Raw genomic sequence first — 13,472 nt, 5'->3', positions numbered from 1 at the left:
CAGGCCCTCCGCTTGCCTCAGCAGAATCACTGGAGCCAGCCCCCAGCTGGGACAGAGGCAGCATTGGTGGGCAGGGGCCTGACCCAGAGCACACTGAAGTTGATGGGATATATGGGGCCAAACTCATCCTGCTGGAACTCTATTGACTTCACTGGAGTTGTGGCTGGGGTGAATTTGTGCCAAAGATTTTCGGTCACTAGGGATGTCTTAACCCAGCGAGTTCTGAATCACAGGAGACAAAACAGAGAGAGGCTTTTTCCAATGGAAAGGTCATCCCAGGTTTACTATCTGTGCTACTCCCAGCCTAGTCCTCAGGTATTGGGATCTAAACAAGGTCCATCGCTTCACTGCGCCAGTTACGTGGCAAACTGCTCTGCGAACTCCAGAGCAACGACACGGTGACTTTCACAGAGGAATTCGCTCGGTGTAGCAGCAGCAGATTTACAAGACGGTAGCTTCTTATCTACAGATTAAGCAGTTCCATCGGGAATAAAACATTTACCTGCTGACGTATCGTGCTCTTGAATGGTGCTTTATTGCTGCGTATGATGCTGCAGAATCTTTATCGCGCTCTGTGCCCGGGTGTATAGACACTAGTGACACCCAAGACCCCAGCCTCTCTCCAAGCAACACACATGACCCACTAGAGCGGAGACGTGGGGGTTGGTAATTACGGGTGGGGGTGGCTGATCTCAGACCTTTGAATTCCTTTGACTGTGTAAAAATGATGGATGTCAACACGCATTGCAGACTCCAAAGGCACTTCAGAACTCCCAGAAATAGCTATTTAAACGCCTGCATGGATCCCCATACAAGTCTGAAACGAGCTGGAGTACAAGCCACTGCAAAAAAGCCCAGTGGGTTCGGAGACACAAGCATCTCTCTCCCCCACAGGCCCAGTTCCGGGGTGTTCTGAGCCTGCTGCAGTTGGCAGCAAGCACCAGAGAGAGCAGCGCCCTACCTGCTTTAAGCAATGGCCCACGCTCTACAGAAAAATGGATTTGGCTTTCGAAACAAGCGTCGGCCTGGGTTGTCCAGATTCTCAGACCCCAGTTGAAATGGAGTCCACTGTTTTAGCGAGTCCCTTTCAGGCTCTTGTGAGCCTGTCTCCGCCTTTTCATTTCAACTCAGCCAGAAAAATTGGCTTGGAGATTAAACTCAGCGCATGAATCGTTAGTGGGAGAGCGAGTGCGGGGAGGGGAGGGGAGCGGGGGAAGGAGGAGGAGGAAGTTTCAAGAAAAACTGTTTGGGTTGGTTTTGATTTACAAGCAAGAGGGAGGCTTGCGCTTCACTTCTCTTTCACTTCACTTCACGCCTTTTAAACCTTCCCACAGGCATTCGATGGCAAGTCTGCAGCTCCCTCTTCCCAGGGAGGTTGTTTGGCTTGTTTACATAAAGAGAACAAAAAGCCCTTCCTTTGATTCGGGGAGGTGGGGGCTGCACATGTGGCTGTCCCCTGAGTAAGGGGGAGAATCAGGATTTGTCAAACTCTCTCTAAACCAGCACTAAGAAGCAGGTCACTCACCACGCCAGGTTACGACAGACGAGGACCAACCAGCCAGCACATAGCAGATCTCTCTCAGAGCAGCCAACACTTTGCATTTCTAGATCACATCCTCTTTTACCAGAGACTGTGCAAACCTTTCACTAACACCTATTACGTTTCGCAGCCCCCTTGGGAGGGTGTGGGGATTATACCCAACTTTCCACACTAATAAACAAACACACGAGGGACTTGCTCCTGCTCGCCCTGAATTCAGCCAAAGCGTCCGTCGACTGTAGCGAGAGCAAGATGAGGCCCAGCAGACTATGGTTCAAATTATCAAGTAGCCCCAGATCCCGCCTGCCTCAGTTTCAGGGTACCCAATTCAGAACCTCGGGCATGATTTTCAAAAGCAATGGCACCCATCGCTCCAGTGAAGGGAGGCCCAAATTGGGTACTTCAAAAATCAGTAACCATTTTTGATATATTGACCTACGTGATCTGCCCAAGGTCACACAGGCTGGTGGCAGACCCTAAACAGGAACCAGGAATCCTGACACCGCTCCAAAGCCCAGGCACAACAGAGAGTAAAACAGCAATTAACCAAACCTTGTTATGCCTAGCCCCAGATTTCCTTCTTTGCTGTCATTCTGCAAACCTAAGGCTCTTTTCGGTGCAGTTTGAGGGGAGCTGGCATGACTCCAGCTATATATTTTTGTAGCTAGACTGGGAATGAAACAACATATGATCTTTGGATTGAAAGTGCCACGAAAAGGCAATGGAATATTATTTATTCAATTCACCGCTGGCTTAAGCAGGTGCGACTCCCTTAAAGTCAATGGAGCTGTGCCCACTTGTGCCAATATCCAAGCCGGTCCATAGCATCGACTGAGACGTCCATTCGGAGGACGGGAGAAAACAGAAGGGGAAGAGAAGAGCCCATGCAAAGGACACGACGCAGTCACGTGACAGTCAGCAGCTGATCAGATCATTCTACAGGTATCATTAGGACTGGTAATGCTGAGGAGCATCCCGGCGGGGAGAGAGAGTCACTCAAAAGGAACACCCGGAACAATCAGCATCCTACCTCTCCGCAGCTGCACAGCACCTCCCTGGGCAGCCTGGGATAAGTCCAGCCAGAATCCCCTCGCCCACAGGTGGCAGGCTGGGAGAGACACAAGGGCCTGGTCCCCGACGACGTTAATCCTTCAACACAGCAGCAGCATGGCCTGTCAGTTCTCTCCTGATCCCCAGATCGGTCTCCCCTCCTCCACTACGCACACCCTGCTGATGCAGCAAGGAGGAAGCAAAGGCAGAGGTTGGGCCTGAGGACACCCCGGGTGCTGTCCCCTCACTCACATGCATGATCTGTGGTGTGATGTGGATCATGACCACCCTCTCCCTTTAACAGCACTAAGCACTTCACAAACAATTTCTCTGATTAACCCCGTCAGCAAAAAGGATCATTAGCTCCCTTTGCAGGCAGGGGAGGAAACTCGGGCAGGGTGGGTAGGTGGCTTGCCCAAGGTCAGTCAGCAGAGCTGGGATTTGAACTCTAGACCCAGGGCTAATTAAGAGTACAGAGGGCTCTCGTACCAGCTACATAAGTGCCGGGCAAAGGCATGCTGGGAAGGAAGAGAGTGGGCAACTGCAAGCAGACGGCACTGACACCCACTGCTCAGGACTCTGCTACACCGTGATCCAAGGGCTGGATCCTGAGCTCACAGATCCCATGTAAATCCAAAGCGACTCCAGTGATGTCACCGGACTGACACTGGAGTGAGATCAGCATCTGGCCCCAGCCCTCGAGTCCAGAGTGTGCGAATAAACGATTCTCACCTCTGACTCCCCCACCTGAAGAAGCGGCTACTGGGAGCGATCAGAGCGACTGTCAGAGCCTATCTTTTCGTCCCCTGCATGCACAGCCGCCTCCCCACCTCCACAGCGTCTATGGAACGTGAACTGCCTTCAGTTCAGCAGGAATGTTCTCTATTAACAAGGTTTGGCTGAGATCAGAAATTAATGGTGCCAGCTCACGAGTCTGATGCCTTAAGGCAGATGGCGGGGAAAGTATTCCAGCCCCACTTACCCCACCTCCTCTCCCAGCAAACAGAGAACTCTAGACAAGAATAAAGGGGGCAGGTGTCCAAGGTTACAGTCATCTGCGGAATCCTGATGTCAGTATCCAACATCGAACAGACGTGAGGGCCCCTGAGCTGTGCCATGCACTCTGCTCTGAGCCCCAGGGCCTCTCTCGACTCCCGCCAGGCCTTTGGGCTGATCGCAAGGGCACGGGACTGCTTAGAGGTCTTTGCTGGGTGCCTTATTCACCCTCAGCTAAGGAGAGTGAGGCCCTGCTAATCTCAGGAAGGAAGACAAGGAGGCGATGCTGCTCCCATCAAAGGCAGTGGGGTGGTGCCAATGACCAGGAGGATCGGGTCCTACATTTGGGGGAAGGAAGCAAAATCAGGCAGCACCCAGATTCCTACACTCTTCTTTGTACAGCTCCCGACAATCCCAGCAGGACTAGGACACAAACTAACCCCTCACGGGGGGTGGGAGGGGAGAGCACCCAATGGGAGTGGACGGTGCTGTGCTTCCAGTACAAAATGGGTCTGATCCTGCTCCCATCCAGTCAACTGGAGCTTGGCCACTGATGTCAGGGAAGGCAGGCCGGGGTCCCTAAATTACATCCTGCTTGGTCCTATGAGGCGCTGAGCACCCAGTGATGCCAAGATGAGTTTGGAGCGCTCAGCACACCAGGGATCGAGGTGGTTACTCTGTTCACAGAACGTCAGGCTCTCTTGGGGGGTTGACTAAAGTATTTCTAAGGCACCAAGCACTATGGGATCCAAGCTCAGACCCCCTTCCCCACGTAAAGCGTTGTCAAGGGGAAGTGTTCGCTGCTGAAAGCCGAAGGTGGCTAGGGAGGAGTGGGTGAAGCTGCCTCCGAGATTCGAGATGCACAGAGCAGTGCCACCTACTGTTACAGTTTAAGAACTCAGAGCTCCAAGATCAGGAAGGTATAGACTCCAATCAAAGGCTGTTAAATCCTAACTCCGCGGCTTGTCCCAGCTGCTGTCTGGGTAGAACCATTTACTCGAGAGACCTATGGAAAATAAAGCTAATCCACACGCCTTAATAGACAGAAGTGCAGGCTGGTGAATGCAATATAAATAGCTCATATTCAGTAATAACCGTAGCCTGCTGATTGTCATATTCCCATCCCATGTCATTCTACTCAGCCGGCCACTCGCTTACTCACCCAAGGACCAAATTAATATCACAATGGAAAAGCTGGACGTTTCTACATAACCGGGCCAGAAATGAAGCGAGAATCGACTCTTTCATCTCTGATGAACAGTAAATCACAAAGCCACAGCTGTCTAGGCTGCTTGGAAGCCAGTGTCTCTTCCCAAATAGGGATGGGTAGGAGGAGATGTGGTACCTGTTTGTTCTGCCAGTTCCCAGAATAGCACCATCACATGCCAGCTGCAAAGCCATAAACCCAGAATCACACCTACGCACCATGCTCCTTTTCCCCAAACCTACTGACAGCCCCATCAAGCGATGAGCTTCTTGCATCTGATCTATGGGGCCATCATGAACCTGAAAGGCACAGCACCAGTGTTATCCAGTGCCACTTCTACACCCTACCATCCCTCCCCAAAAAATAAACCTGTCATGCTATCACTAGGTGCTTTTTCTCCCCACTCCTGAGCTAAAAAGCAACTACTTCCTCATTGCCTCTCCATCCCCTCCCACCCCCCACCCACACACCAAGCTCTGGAATGCTGTTCTGACAAGTGAAATGGACATGTTGGGTCTCTGTCATGAGCCTTGTAGGCAGACATCCAGGCAGTTTTGCAGCCCATTCGGGTTTCAGTCTCCAATCCTTTCCATTCCACCCTTATCACCTTGAAACAGTGGGACAAACCCTGACCCCATCAAAGCCCGCAGGGGAAAAAACTCCCACAGTTCAGCCTGATAGTGAATCACAATCATCATAGCTCCTCTATGGGGCCTGAAATGTGTGTGTCACCAATATTGCTGCCACGGAGACAATGAGCCATAGGGCAAAACAGGCCATTATTCCCAGGAGAAGCAAGACCCTGGATGTACTCAGAGGAGCAGGTATCCAGCTACCTTCATTAGCAGATCCCACTTCAGCCACAGCAGGTTTCCAATTAATGAAACTGTTGCATTGCTTTTGAACAAAGCCACCCCCTGCCACCACCATCTCAATTAGCTATCTGCAGAGAGCTGGCACCTGGCCAGAGACAGGGCCCAGGAAGGGACTGGACTATGGCCTCCAAGCCTGCTGGACAAGCCACAGAGCTCAAGGCCTGTGTCTCGTGCACCTCCAGGACGGAAGTCTGAATGGGCATAGCGTTCAAAGATGGAAGAGCCTATTGGACACCAGCTCCAGACCACCCAATCCCACTCCCACTGAAATCAATGGCAAAAACAGTTTTAATGAGAGCTGGAAGGGACCCACAGACTGGACGCACCAGGATTCTTGGCCAAAAGGAGTCAGCCTTGCATTGTGAATGGACTTCCACCACAGACAACCCTACCACCTTCCAGCTGGATGGAACATCTGTTCAAGGCAGTGCGACTACACCGTCAAACCACCTGAGAGTCACCGTTCTCACTAGCTAACGCCCCCACTCAGGGACCAGATCCTGCTGTCTTCTCTCAGGCCTAACTATTGGAATCACTGGAAGTTTTGCCTGAGCAAGGAAGGCAGACGCAGGCCCCGAATTGTTTGTTTTGATCCATGCACAGACGAATGGCTACATTGTTACTGTATTTTCTCTCTTTCTGAAGCAATTCCAAATGCAGGGGGATTAAGGACCCTGGAAGTCTCTATCCTGCTCATCTGAGAGCACATTTCCTCCACCAACCCCACAGGAGCTCCTGGAGCCTGCAACCACAAAACAAGCCCAGGGACTGGACACAGCTTGGATTATATAATATACTGAGCAACAATCCAGTGGCGATTTGTTAAACAAGTAAAGGAATATTGGGAAGCAAACCAGGTCCACAGGTGAGTCCCTTTCTAAAGGGTTGGCTGTTCTATTTAAAATGGGACACAGAAAATGTATCCAGCCCAAACCAGATCTAGGTCTTCTCCCGGATCAAATAAGATTGTCAGGTAGGAACTACGAATTCTCGGTTTCTACATCTGGGGTTTAATGAATGGAAAACAGTTGTTTAAAACTAGTCTGTTCTTTTGAATCCTTTTCCAAACCCCGTTGGGCTCCCTAAGAGTCATTCCACTGGCTTTGAGCATGATTGGTATTATTGCAGTGCTGACACACCCCAACCAAAATTAGGCTCCCAGTGTGCCAGGCCCTCACACACAGTCCACACAAACACTCACACACGGTAGACACAAACACTCACACACGGTAAGAGATGGTCCCTGGGCCAACAAGTTTACAATCCAATTGGCTTCAGAAGCATCCCTTACCTGGTGTTACTTGAAAGGGGTGGAATGTACATATTTTAGGCCCCGCTGCAACAAAGCATCTAAGCACATGCTTGAATAAAATAAATAAATTAATGGAGATATCCTATCTCCTAGGACTGGAAGGGACCTTGAAAGGTCATTGAGTCCAGCCCCCTGCCTTCACTAGCAAGACCAAGTACTGATTTTGCCCTAGATCCTGAGGTGGCCCCCTCAAGGATTGAACTCTCAACTCTGGATTTAGCAGGCTAATGCTCAAGCCACTGAGCTATCCCTCCTCTCCATCCATTACTTTTCATTAATGCACATGCTTAACTTCAAGCCCCAAGCAGGTGCCTAAAGTTAAGCATGCACATAAGTGCTTTGCTGAATTGGAATGGACTGCAGAGAATCAAGGGCTTCACTTCCAGTGACAAAAACAGGCATAATCCAGCACTGAAAAATATGCAGCAAAAAAAAAAAAAAAATCATGTTTTCTTGAGACAACCTAATATTTCAGCCACTCAGATGCAGTCTTTTTTTAGCCTTTATCCAGTGGCTGGAGCAAGAATCTGGTCTACTTTTCCCCTCAATGCGAGTTTTTAGCTCCTCTAAAGGGATGCTTCGAAGGACTAGACTGCTTCTATTCTTGTCGCTGGTTTAGCATTTTTATTTATTTATTTCCCCCCGCCAAAGAAAAAGCCCCGCAGATCCTATGCAGCCAAAATTACATACTTGTGGCTTGTTTTGACAGATTTTTTTTGAAAGATCTGTATTCCCCCCCCCTCCATTTGTGTTACTAATCGGTCTTTATATATTATTCTGCATGACTCAGTGTGATGCAGAGATCTCACAAAAAACTTCCCTCGTGGTTCTGCAGAGGTGTATTAATGACAGCACCATGTACCGTATCATCACCAGTGCTCTTACAGTAACCACCGGCTCCCGGGTCAGAAAGGTGTCTAGCCACATCTAGATCTTGAATTCATTGCCTTTAATAGGATGGCTCCATGCTCATAGTTAAGCACATGCTTATGTATATTCAGAATCAGCACTGCAGAACCTAGCCCAGCTCCCCCGGAAGTCAACGGGAGCCGGATTGGGCTTTTAGTGCCTACAGTCATCTTCATGTCCTTCGGTTATTAATTTAGGGCCAGATTCCGCCACCCTGACTTGCACTGGGATTGAGTCACAGCCCTTTGAAAGCAATGGCACGTCAACGAGGGCTGAGTCACATCCACGGTGTAGTTCCTTACTCCTGGAGTAGCCCCCACCCTGAATTCAGGAGTACGGTGCTGCCCAACGTGAGTAGGGGAGGCAGAATCAAGTCCTCGGAAAAGATGATCATGAGAACTGTGACCAGACACACAATCCCCCTGCCCTCTGCCCACACATATAGACAGGCGTACTCCTGGTGATGACTATGTGATCTCTCAGCATGGGGGGAAATGCGGGCACTTCCTGCTCCTCTTGATAGAAATAAAGGTGATAAGTAGTAAATGGGAGTTCTCCCCACTGAGGGGCCCAATCCCAAGACCCACAACTCCCACTGTCTCCTTCGTCTGCCAAACCAGCAACAGATTCTCAACAGTTGGGGATGCCACACAGATCTCTCTCCTTCGAACTTTGCTGGCCTTGTTAGCTCTGAAAACAACTTACATGAATACTAGATAAGCCTATAGAAGAGGAGAGTTAATTACTGGGTACCTTTCACTACCAATCCTGTATCTATAATTAGAGGCTTTTAAACAAACAATGGATAATAAAATAAGCCTATAAAGCAAATGAAAGGAAACATCATACGCTCTACACAGACAAACATAACAGGGTTTGATTTTTTTTTAATGAATTAAACTGTTGAGTTCTAATTTTTGTCCTCGCTTGATAAGATTAGAGGATTAAACCAACTTTATGCTAAATGCTCCCTGTTAAGAGAGCCACACCAGGGCTTATTGTGTGTTGGCACGCACAGAGATCACAGCAATATCACTCAGAGACTCACAGTACGACCAACTAGAACTTCAGAAATAAAAATCACGATTTATCCAGATATTCCATATGCAGCCAGGGAAAGAATTCCCTCCCCTGAAAGTGGAGTGGGATTGTTATTCATTAAGCACTTGTACACAACAGGCAAGTTTTTGTATAAGCAGTGGGCTTTTTATCTTGGATCATTGACATCGTAAGAGGATTTTGGAGTGGGGGGCGGGAAGGAGGTGAACTGGCTGACACCTCCCCACATCCTCTGCCCCAATCCACACCAACAAATTAATAGCCCTACATAATCTCTCAATACCACACACACTAAGCCTACCCCTACACACTCATACCATACAAAGTATTAAACGAAATGCTCACCCTCCTGATCTGCAGCCGATGAATGATAAACACCCAACTGTTCAAAGTTCTCCCCTAACTGATCATCTCTTCTCACCCGCCTCACCGGGCTGTTTGTGGGGCTTAATGTTCATAAAGCATGAGAACTTTGGATGGAATCAACCATGGACGGTAAAGGGCAAAGTATTATTTTTAAGAACAGGTAACAAAACCTGTGACCATCTCTAGACAAACCAAGTAGAGGCTTTGTCCACATTAAATCATTTAATTCTGCAATATTCCAAATACGAAATATAGACGGTCAGGTTCTCCTGCCCTTACTCACCGTGAAGTGCCTTAGCGCACTCAGATCAAAGGGACTATTCGCAGGTCAAGGTACCTCTCACTGTAGATAAAAATGGCAGAATCCAGCCCAGAGAGCTAAATCTAGCCATCGTGTAATGAGTGACTTCAGTTTTGTTACCCCAGGGATGAATTTGGCCCCATATACTGCAGAAACGGAATCATATTCTTCGTAGCAGTGGATGACTGGAACAATACGGATATTATTTTCCAGTCCCCAGCCAGGACCGCGCATATTGCACCATTATACATTGTTTTGGGCCATTGGCTTATCCCAGTGTGTATCTAGGGGAAACAGTCAAAAATAGTGATGGCTAGTTTCCCCTTGAATGATTTTTCTATTAGATATGAATTGCCCTCCCCAAGGAAGTGTTCCCCTCATAGGAACGGCAGTCTTTGCAGGGAGAGTGATTGGGGGGGGGGAGAGCAGATCTTTCACCATATTGAACAGACTTGTTCCATCTGTTGTCTCTCTCACCAACCCACGTCTGTATTATTCCAGGCTCTGAGCCTATCAACCTATAAGCCTCTGCAAGGTGCTAGAGAGACTGGCTTGATGTTTCTAACCTCTGAAGATGTTCCGAGTATGATAAAAGAAATCCAGCTATTGAAACGTTTTCCCACAATACAGTTACTGTGTTGCTAGGTTTCCATCCAGACACAGCCTAAAAAAAGAGCAATCAGAGAGAGAGAGAGGCACTGCTGCTGTGGATAGCTTTATCAGTGCTTGACAGGGGTGGTTGGGAGGAGGGATGGGTGGGATGGATGGGTCCTGAATAAAGTTTGGTCTCGTACGAAAGAACAGAATCAAGTTCCAAAATCTAATCCCACTTTTGGCTAGACTTTTTTTTTTCTTTAATTGAGTTTGGTAGGTTGGTAAATTACATGTGTGTGTTTATTCCATCATCTGCCGTGTATTCTGATTCAAGCACAACAGCAGCAAATTGATAGACTGATCCCCCTAACACACACCTACTCACCCTCTTTCACTGATCCTGCATCCTCCAGAGGCAAAACCGAGCATGCACCAGCCTGGTTTTAAAAGGCTCTGATTTGCCGGTATATTACATTAAACCCTAACAGACTTGGTTCAGCTGTCAAAATGCTATCCCAGTAATTGCATAAGCAGAAGCAACATAATTGGCATGCTACTGCCGGGAGAGTACAAGGGTCGCTTTGTGTGGGAAACAAATGGAACAGGACAGAGCCAGGGCTCAATGCAGGACATGTGTAGCATCCTGCACCTGTCCTAACGGAGGGCTGATTTTCTCTCATCATTCACCCAAGGCCTCTTTCCTAGTCACCCTAGAGGCAGATTTTCAAAAGAGCCCAGCTCGGAGTAGCTCCCTTTGTTTTCGGTGGATGCCCAGCACTTTGGAAAGTCTGATCCCTACAGCCCAGCCCTTCACACATTAATAATAAACCAGAATAAACAGTAAAACCCTTGGGGGCAGAGCTCTCTCTGTTCTGGGTTTGTGCAGCACCTAGCACATGGGGTTCTGGTCCACGACTGAGGCTCCCAGGAGCTACAGCAATACAAACAAACAACAAAACAGTACACAATAATCCTCAGAAACGGGTCTCGTTTGGGGGGCACACATTGCTATCCTGATGAAGTCACTGCAATGTAAGCCCAGGGTTAGTAGAACTCAAGGTAACAGCCCCTGGGTTTGTTAACCTAAGGCTTGGGCATGTAACCTCAGGTTGTAACTATCGAACGCTGGGCCCCAGCCTGGGGCTCTGGCATCTGCACTGTATTATGCAGGCCGGAGTCCAACCACCCACATCCCAGACTTCCCACAATGTGGCCGCTGTAGCCCTCTGTTCATGGTGCCGGGTGGGAAAACTTCACTGTCCACCAAACCAGACTGTCCAGAGGACAAAGGAAGCCAGCCCATGGCCGCTCTGGGAGTCTGCCCAAAATACAAATCCACTGAGGTTGCCTCTACATTGCAAAGCAATAGGGCTTGAACCCTGGGTGCCAGCTTGCCTCAGGCTGGGACCCTCCACTCTCATGGGGTCTTGGGTCCAAGCCCAGGTTAGCAGGATGAGTGTGTTGAGGGAAGGTGGTAGGAGGAGAGAAGGCTTTAGCCGGAGTTCAAACCCTGGCCCCATGCCCCATGCCCTGATCTCTGTTAGGGTAAGACCTCATGAGGGGAGCAGATTGAGGGCCCACAACTGCTGCTGCGGGGTTCTTACGCCGTTCTCTGACACACTGGTGCGGGCCACTGCCCAAGACCGGACCCTGTCCTAGCTGCACTTTAGGAACAGCCAATCTGGGTCAGATCTCCGTATTCACACACACTCTGTGCGCTCCCCGGACCCTCTCCCCCCGCACAGCCTGGGACACAACGCGGCTCCGTCCTGACACTCCGCTTGGAGCGAACAGAAGGATCCCGCCGCAGCCCCAGCGCAATCGGTGCAGGACAGAGTCACCGCCCGGGGAAACTCTCCTTGGTGCCCGTTCGGGACCTCTCCAAAGCCCGCCCGGAGAGCGCGCCGCACGCACCCCGGCCCCGGGGACTGATCCGCGGTAGGCATCGCAAGCCCCTGCCACACTCAGACCCCGCAGCCCAGCCCCACGGGGCACACTCAGAGCCAGCTGCGGGGAGGCGAAGGGCTGGGAGGCAAGTGACCCAGAGGGGCCTAACGCGCCGGCTGGGGCTCGGAGCCGGGACAGGAGGGATCCTGTCCCCGATCGGAAGCAGCTGGGTCCAGAGCTCCTGGGTCGTCCCCCCAGCCGGGACACCCCCGGCTGCTACCGCTCGGCTCCCTCCCCATCGCCGCAGCCTTCTCCCCTGCACCGGCCTCCCTCCCCCTGCGCGGCGTGGGGCAGCGCTTACCTCGGCCCAGCCGGTGGGAGCAGCCGTGCGGGTGGCCGGTGGCCGGAACACTGCGGTGGGCAGGGGGGAGACGCTCTTCTCAGCAGGCGCCCGGCCACCGGGCTGCTGGGTCCCCCCCGGAGCGCTACGGTGCCCAAGGACCGGGGCTCCCCTTCCTGCCGCAGCACCGGAGCGGGCTCGCTCCCCACCGCCTCGTGGGGCACCGCTCCCGCCTGGCACAGCCCGGCCCCCTTCGCCCCCGGTCCGGACCGCGGGCACCCGGAGCGCACTGGCTCCTCTGGCCCTGACCCCAGGCACCGGGAGCGCACCGGCTCCCCAGCCTTCCGGCGCACAGAGCCCGCGCCCCCGGAGCGCCCCGGCCCGCCCGCTGTATACACCCCGGAGCGCCCCCGCAGCCCGACCAGCGAGGAGCGTCTCCCCCGCACCCAGCCCAGCGAGCCGCCGCCGCCTCCTTTTATTGCCGCCCAGCTTTGTTTGGGTCTCGGCTCCTACCATCGCTCGCCGGGCCGTCGGGGGCGGGGCGCTGCAATCAGGCCCCCGCGCGCCCCATCCGCTCGCAGCCCCCCTCCGCCCGCGGGGTGACAGCTGTGCCGGGGCTCAGCCGGCGCCGCGCCGCGCCCGAGGCGTCCTGTGCTGCGGCTTGGCTTCCCTCTCCCCCTGCAGGGACGGCAGCGTTGGTTCAGCCGAGCTATATATTCTGCCGGCAGAGGCTGGCGCTGGGGCAGTCGCGAGTTGAAGCTAGGAGGGGAGAGGGTGCTTTGCTTTGCTTTGCTGAATCTAGCCTGCGCTTCTTGGTTCTGCTCCTTACCCAGCCTGCCTGGCCCACCCTCCTGCGCAGGGCGGCTGGGCTACACTACTCGTGTCGTCTGCAGCAAGCCGCTCCCCGGCTGAGATGGGGAAGCCTTCTCCTGCTCCAGCACTGGCAGTCACAGCATCGCCCCGGTAGGTGCCCTGCAGAGGTGTTTCAGGCCTTCCTCAAAGCAGATGGCTGTGGCCACCTTAAGAGACGCTGTAC

The 13,472-nt window shown here is 51.8% G+C and overlaps 1 protein-coding gene across 1 annotated transcript in view; it reads right to left on the bottom strand.

Annotated features, from left to right (window-relative positions):
* The window catches only part of DISP3 (dispatched RND transporter family member 3), a gene marked incomplete in the record, with an annotated part of 60,546 nt that extends 47,684 nt beyond the window's left edge, over window positions 1-12,862 (bottom strand). Inside the window, 1 exon segment of the mRNA XM_034753119.1 lies at window positions 12,458-12,862.
* Between the last annotated feature and the right edge of the window lie 610 nt (window positions 12,863-13,472).

This window comes from Trachemys scripta, chromosome 19 (genome assembly GCF_013100865.1).
Source record: "Trachemys scripta elegans isolate TJP31775 chromosome 19, CAS_Tse_1.0, whole genome shotgun sequence".
Taxonomy (NCBI): domain Eukaryota; kingdom Metazoa; phylum Chordata; order Testudines; family Emydidae; genus Trachemys; species Trachemys scripta.
This window is presented reverse-complemented; position numbering and strand designations above follow the sequence as displayed.